This window comes from Chrysemys picta, unplaced genomic scaffold, assembly GCF_011386835.1.
Source record: "Chrysemys picta bellii isolate R12L10 unplaced genomic scaffold, ASM1138683v2 scaf476, whole genome shotgun sequence".
Lineage (NCBI taxonomy): Eukaryota > Metazoa > Chordata > Testudines > Emydidae > Chrysemys > Chrysemys picta.
In genome coordinates this window covers 12,501-20,000 of record NW_027053183.1, presented here as the reverse complement: position 1 = coordinate 20,000, position 7,500 = coordinate 12,501, and the positions used below count along the sequence as shown (strand labels likewise).

The 7,500-nt window shown below is 68.8% G+C and overlaps 1 non-coding gene across 1 annotated transcript; it reads right to left on the bottom strand.

The window, feature by feature from the left end:
• Positions 1-4,133: 4,133 nt before the first annotated feature.
• LOC135978843 (5S ribosomal RNA) lies at positions 4,134-4,252 on the bottom strand. Its single transcript, XR_010596202.1, has one exon. It is a non-coding gene; the product is annotated as a 5S ribosomal RNA (ribosomal RNA).
• Between the last annotated feature and the right edge of the window lie 3,248 nt (positions 4,253-7,500).

The following is a 7,500-nucleotide window of genomic DNA, read 5'->3' as shown; positions in this document are numbered from 1 at the left end:
TCCCCCGGCCAGTCCGGGGGAGGCTTAATAGTCCTTCCAGGGGAGGCTTAATAGTCATCCCCCGGGCAGTCCGCGGGAGGCTTAATAGTCGTCCCCCGAGTGCTCCGGGGGGGGCAGGCTTAATAGTCGTTCCCCAGGCAGTCCGGGAGAGGCTTAAGAGTCATCCCCCGACAGTGTGGGTGTGGGTGTGGGCGGGGGGGAGGCTTAGCAGTCGTCCCCAGGGCGGTCCGGGGGTGGGGGGAGGCCTCAGAGTCGTCCCTCCGAGAGCCGTGTCGGCGGCGGTGGCGGGTGTCAGGCTTTACATCCAGCCTCCGGAGGGTGAGCGTCCTCGGACGCGATGCAGCCGCCGCAGAGAGGCAGCCTCCGAGGCAGGGAGCGGAGCACCGAGGCTGGGGAGTGGGGAGCAGGAGCCGGGGGGGGGGAGGTGGGGGGCGTTCAGGACAACAGGTCAACCCCCGGGAAGCGGCTGTCAAATGTTCAAAGTCCCCACTCGGCCACCAGGTCAAGCCCCGGGAAGCGGCTGTAAAATGTTCAAAGTCCCCCCCGGGACAACAGGTCAAGCCCTGGGAGGCGGCTGTCAAATGTTCAAAGTCCCCACCGGGACAACAGGTCAAGCCCTGGGAGGCGGCTGTCAAATGTTCAAAGTCCCCACCGGGACAACAGGTCAACCCCCGGGAAGCGGCTGTCAAATTTTCAAAGTCCCCGTTCGGCCACCAGGTCAACCCGCTGAATCTACTGGGTTGACCTGGCGGCCGGTTTGCTTTCCGGCCACCAGGTCAACCCATTGGATTCGACGGGTTGACCTGGCGACCGGTTTGCTTTCCGGCCACCAGGTCAACCCATTGGATTCGACGGGTTGACCTGGTGGCCGGTTTGCTTTCCGGCCCGGGTGTCACCCCACTCCCAGGGCAGCACGGCAGTGGTCTTGAGGACCACAGAGGGGGGCTTAATAGTCGAGAGGGAGCAGGTCCGGGGGAGGCTTAATAGTCGTCCCCCGGCCAGTCCGGGGGAGGCTTAATAGTCGTCCCCCGGGTACTCCGGGGGCCAGGCTTAATCGTCGTCCCCCCGGGCGCTCCAGGGGGAAAAGCTTAATAGTCCTCCCCCGAGGATAGGCTTAATAGGCGTCCCCCGGCCAGTCCGGGGGAGGCTTAATAGTCCTTCCAGGGGAGGCTTAATAGTCATCCCCCGGGCAGTCCGCGGGAGGCTTAATAGTCGTCCCCCGAGTGCTCCGGGGGGGGGCAGGCTTAATAGTCGTTCCCCAGGCAGTCCGGGAGAGGCTTAAGAGTCATCCCCCGACAGTGTGGGTGTGGGTGTGGGCGGGGGGGAGGCTTAGCAGTCGTCCCCAGGGCGGTCCGGGGGTGGGGGGAGGCCTCAGAGTCGTCCCTCCGAGAGCCGTGTCGGCGGCGGTGGCGGGTGTCAGGCTTTACATCCAGCCTCCGGAGGGTGAGCGTCCTCGGACGCGATGCAGCCGCCGCAGAGAGGCAGCCTCCGAGGCAGGGAGCGGAGCACCGAGGCTGGGGAGTGGGGAGCAGGAGCCGGGGGGGGGGAGGTGGGGGGCGTTCAGGACAACAGGTCAACCCCCGGGAAGCGGCTGTCAAATGTTCAAAGTCCCCACTCGGCCACCAGGTCAAGCCCCGGGAAGCGGCTGTAAAATGTTCAAAGTCCCCCCCGGGACAACAGGTCAAGCCCTGGGAGGCGGCTGTCAAATGTTCAAAGTCCCCACCGGGACAACAGGTCAAGCCCTGGGAGGCGGCTGTCAAATGTTCAAAGTCCCCACCGGGACAACAGGTCAACCCCCGGGAAGCGGCTGTCAAATTTTCAAAGTCCCCGTTCGGCCACCAGGTCAACCCGCTGAATCTACTGGGTTGACCTGGCGGCCGGTTTGCTTTCCGGCCACCAGGTCAACCCATTGGATTCGACGGGTTGACCTGGCGACCGGTTTGCTTTCCGGCCACCAGGTCAACCCATTGGATTCGACGGGTTGACCTGGTGGCCGGTTTGCTTTCCGGACCGGATGTCACCCCACTCCCAGGGCAGCGCGGCAGTGGTGCTGAGGACCGCAGAGGGGGGGCTTAATAGTCGAGAGGGAGCAGGTCCGGGGGAGGCTTAATAGTCGTCCCCCGAGGACTCCGGGGGCCAGGCTTAATAGTCGTCCCCCCCCCCCCCCCCCCCGGGCGCTCCAGGGGGGAAAGCTTAATAGTCCTCCCCCGAGGACTCCGGGGGCAGGCTTAACAGTCGTCCGCCCCGGGCGCTCCAGCGGGAAAGCTTAATAGTCCTCCCCTGACAGTGTGTGTGTGTGTGGGAGGGAGGCTTAGCAGTCTTGCCCCGGGTGGTCCGGTGGGGGAGGCTTAGCAGTCATCCCCCGAGGACTCCGGGGGCAGGCTTAATAGTGGTTCCAGGGGAGGCTTAATAGTCTTCCCCCGGGCAGTCCGGGAGAGGCTTAATCGTCATCCCCCGACAGTGTGTGTGTGTGTGTGTGGGGGGGAGGCTTAGCAGTCTTCCCCCAGGCTGGGTGGGGGCCTGGCGGGAGGCGTCGCAGTCTTCCCCCGGGCGGTCCGGTGGGGGAGGCTTAGCAGTCGTCCCCAGGGCGGTCCGGGGGTGGGGTGGGGTGGGGGGCCTCACAGTCGTCCCTCGGAGAGCCGGGTCGGCGGCAGTGGTGGGTTTACGTCCAGCCTCCGGAGGGTGCGCGTCCTCGGAGGCGATGCAGGCGCCGCAGAGAGGCAGCCTCCGAGGCAGGGAGCGGAGCACCGAGGCTGGGGAGAGGGGAGCAGGAGCCGGGGGCTGGGGGTGGGGGTGGGGGGCGTTCAGGACAACCGGTCAAGCCCCGGGAAGCAGCTGTCAAATGTTCCAAGTCCCCACTCGGCCACCAGGTCCACCCCAGTCTAGCAATGGGGTTGACCTGGCTGACGGCCGGTTAGTATCAAGGTAAACTCACCGTCGTCCACAGGAGGGCAGCTCTCAGGCCGGCCGGCTGCGGCTGACTCTGGGGCGGCGCCCGGTCCCGGCAGCGAGGGGCGGGGGGCGCGGAGCGAGACGGGGCTAACCGGGGGGGGGGGGGCGCCTCCTGCGACTTTGGGGGCCGCGGGTCGTCAGTGGCGTGCAGGCCGGGCCTCTCCCGGGGGATTCGGGGGGGCGGTCCTGCGGGCCGGGCGCAGGGGGCTCGGGCGAGCCCGGGCCGGTCCGCCCCGGGGCCGGGGTCTCCGCCTGCGGCTCAGGGGGGCGCGGGTCGTCGGGGGAGGAAGCCCGGGGGAGCTGCACACCGGCCCGCCAGGCCAGGCCTGGCCTGGATGGCCGCGGGGGGATTCGGGGCGGTCCCGCGGGCCGGGGGCCGGGCGCAGGGGAGGCGGGGGGTCCGAGCGAGTCCGTCCCGGGCCCGGGGCCTCCCCCTGCGGCTTTGGGGTCCGTGGGTCCCCGCTGGCGGAAGCCACTGGGAGCTGGACACCCGCCGTCCGTCCCGCCTGGCCAGGCCTGGCCTGGGTGGCCGCGGGGGGATTCGGGGCGGTCCCGCGGGCCGGCGGCCGGGCGCAGGGGAGGCGGGGGGTCCGAGCGAGTCGGTCCCGGGCCTGGGGTCTCCCCCTGCGGCTTTGGGGTCCGTGGGTCCCCGCTGGAGGAAGCCGCTGGGCGCTGGACACCCGCCGTCCGTCCCGCCTGGCCAGGCCTGGCCTGGGTGGCCGCGGGGGGATTCGGGGCGGTCCCGCGGGCCGGCGGCCGGGCGCAGGGGGTCCGAGCGAGTCCGTCCCAGGCCCGGGGCCTCCCCCTGCGGCTTTGGGGTCCGTGGGTCCCCGCTGGAGGAAGCCGCTGGGCGCTGGACACCCGCCGTCCGTCCCGCCTGGCCAGGCCTGGCCTGGGTGGCCGCGGGGGGGGATTCGGGGCGGACCTGCGGGCCGGCGGCCGGGAGGGTCCGGGCCAGTCCGCCCCATGCCCGGCGTCTCCCCCAGCGGCTTCGGTGGCCCCGGGGGGGGTCCTCCGCGGAGGAAGCCGGGTGGGTGGGGAGCCGGACCCCAGGCGCCCAGACCCGTGACCTGCGGCCGCGACCTCCGACTCGGCAGGAGCGACGAGGGGCTTTCCGGCCCGTCCCCCCCTCTCCTTCCCCCCCAGAAAAGGAGAGAGAGCTGACTCGGACCGGGAAAAGCTGCCTACGGCACCTGGGATTCCCAGGCGGTCACCCATCCAAGTACTAGCCAGGCCCGGGACGGTTTACCTTCCGAGATCGGACGGGATCGGGGGCGTTCGGTCCGGTATGGCCGTAGGCACCCGGCCCCGCGCCTCCTCGCCCGCTTTCCCCTGCCGACGCCCGGGCCTGCCGCACGGTGAGCCCCGGTCGGACTGCCCCCCCCCCTGCGGCAGGGCCCCCGTCTCTCGCGGGCCCGGTCCTTTTTTCCTTTTCGAGCTCCGGGGCCCGGGCTGGCCGCCAGAGCCCCTCCGCCCGCCCTCCCCGGCGTCGGGGAAAATACTGTCCCGGACTTCCAGTGCGCCCGATCCTGTCAGCCGGGGGGTGGGGAGGGGCAGTCCCTCGCTGCGGCCGGGGAGGGTGAGCCCAGGGCGGCTTGCCTGCCGTGCGAGGCCCCTCTCGGCCACCAGGTCAACCCCGAGTCGAAAGGGCTGAAAAATTTTCAGAGTCCCCTCCCGGGCACCAGGTCAACCCGTGGAATCGGACGGGTTCACCTGCTGGCCGGTTCGCTTCCCGGCCACCAGGTCAACCCCTAGGTTGCCGACCGGCCTACCCAGTGGCCGGTTTGCTTTCCGGCCACCAGGTCAACCCCTAGGGGTTTTAACGGGGGCACGCCCGGTGGCCTCTTTCCCGTCCGGTCACCAGGTCAACCCGGATCTCCCTCCTTCCCTGGGCGTCCCCTCCTCGGAGGCGTCAGGTTCCATTTCCCCCCCCCCCCCCCAGACTTCCAGGGGCCCGATCCAGTCGGCCGGGAGGCAGTCCCTCGCTGCGGCCGGGGAGGGTGAGCCCAGGGCGGCCTGGTCCATGTCTCTAGTGGGCCCGATCCTTTTTTTTTTTTTCGAGCTCCGGGGCCAGGCCCGCCCGGGCAGCCCTCCTCGGAGGCGTGGGGCGATTCCCCCCCCCCCCCAGACTTCCAGGGGCCCGATCCTGTCGGCCGGGAGGCAGTCCCTCGCTGCGGCCGGGGAGGGTCAGCCCAGGGCGGCTTGCCTGCCGTGCGAGTCCCCTCTCGGCCACCAGGTCAACCGCGAGTCGAAAGGGCTGAAAAATTTTCAGAGTCCCCTCCCGGGCACCAGGTCAACCCGTGGAATCGAACGGGTTCACCTGCTGGCCGGTTCGCTTCCCGGCCACCAGGTCAACCCGTGGAATCGGACGGGTTCACCGGCTGGCCGGTTCGCTTTCCGGCCACCAGGTCAACCCCTAGGTTTTAAGGGGGGGACGCCCGGTGGCCTCTTTCCCGTCCGGTCACCAGGTCAACCCGGATCTCCCTCCTTCCCTGGGCGCCCCCTCCTCGGAGGCGTCAGGTTCCATTCTTTTTTCCAGACTTCCAGGGGCCCGATCCAGTCGGCCGGGTGGCAGTCCCTCGCTGCGGCCGGGGAGGGTGAGCCCAGGGCGGCTTGCCTGCCGTGCGAGTCCCCTCTCGGCCACCAGGTCAACCCCGAGTCGAAAGGGCTGAAAAATTTTCAGAGTCCCCTCCCGGGCACCAGGTCAACCCGTGGAATCGAACGGGTTCACCTGCTGGCCGGTTCGCTTCCCGGCCACCAGGTCAACCCGTGGAATCGGACGGGTTCACCGGCTGGCCGGTTCGCTTTCCGGCCACCAGGTCAACCCCTAGGTTTTAAGGGGGGGGGGACGCCCGGTGGCCTCTTTCCCGTCCGGTCAGCAGGTCAACCCGGATCTCCCTCCTTCCCTGGGTGCCCCCTCCTCGGAGGCGTCAGGTTCCATTCTTTTTTCCAGACTTCCAGGGGCCCGATCCAGTCGGCCGGGTGGCAGTCCCTCGCTGCGGCCGGGGAGGGTGAGCCCAGGGCGGCTTGCCTGCCGTGCGAGTCCCCTCTCGGCCACCAGGTCAACCCCGAGTCGAAAGGGCTGAAAAATTTTCAGAGTCCCCTCCCGGGCACCAGGTCAACCCGTGGAATCGAACGGGTTCACCTGCTGGCCGGTTCGCTTCCCGGGCACCAGGTCAACCCGTGGAATCGAACGGGTTCACCTGCTGGCCGGTTCGCTTCCCGGGCACCAGGTCAACCCGTGGAATCGAACGGGTTCACCTGCTGGCCGGTTCGCTTCCCGGGCACCAGGTCAACCCGTGGAATCGAACGGGTTCACCTGCTGGCCGGTTCGCTTTCCGGCCACCAGGTCAACCCCTAGGTTTTAAGGGGGGGGGGACGCCCGGTGGCCTCTTTCCCGTCCGGTCAGCAGGTCAACCCGGATCTCCCTCCTTCCCTGGGCGCCCCCTCCTCGGAGGCGTCAGGTTCCATTCTTTTTTCCAGACTTCCAGGGGCCCGATCCAGTCGACCGGGAGGCAGTCCCTCGCTGCGGCCGGGGAGGGTGAGCCCAGGGCGGCTTGCCTGCCGTGCGAGTCCCCTCTCGGCCACCAGGTCAACCCCGAGTCGAAAGGGCTGAAAAATTTTCAGAGTCCCCTCCCGGGCACCAGGTCAACCCGTGGAATCGAACGGGTTCACCTGCTGGCCGGTTCGCTTCCCGGGCACCAGGTCAACCCGTGGAATCGAACGGGTTCACCTGCTGGCCGGTTCGCTTCCCGGGCACCAGGTCAACCCGTGGAATCGAACGGGTTCACCTGCTGGCCGGTTCGCTTTCCGGCCACCAGGTCAACCCCTAGGTTTTAAGGGGGGGGACGCCCGGTGGCCTCTTTCCCGTCCGGTCAGCAGGTCAACCCGGATCTCCCTCCTTCCCTGGGCGCCCCCTCCTCGGAGGCGTCAGGTTCCATTCTTTTTTCCAGACTTCCAGGGGCCCGATCCAGTCGGCCGGGTGGCAGTCCCTCGCTGCGGCCGGGGAGGGTGAGCCCAGGGCGGCTTGCCTGCCGTGCGAGTCCCCTCTCGGCCACCAGGTCAACCCCGAGTCGAAAGGGCTGAAAAATTTTCAGAGTCCCCTCCCGGGCACCAGGTCAACCCGTGGAATCGAACGGGTTCACCTGCTGGCCGGTTCGCTTCCCGGGCACCAGGTCAACCCGTGGAATCGAACGGGTTCACCTGCTGGCCGGTTCGCTTCCCGGGCACCAGGTCAACCCGTGGAATCGAACGGGTTCACCTGCTGGCCGGTTCGCTTCCCGGGCACCAGGTCAACCCGTGGAATCGAAAGGGTTCACCTGCTGGCCGGTTCGCTTTCCGGCCACCAGGTCAACCCCTAGGTTTTAAGGGGGGGGACGCCCGGTGGCCTCTTTCCCGTCCGGTCAGCAGGTCAACCCGGATCTCCCTCCTTCCCTGGGCGCCCCCTCCTCGGAGGCGTCAGGTTCCATTCTTCTTTTTCCAGACTTCCAGGGGCCCGATCCAGTCGACCGGGAGGCAGTCCCTCGCTGCGGCCGGGGAAGGTGAGCC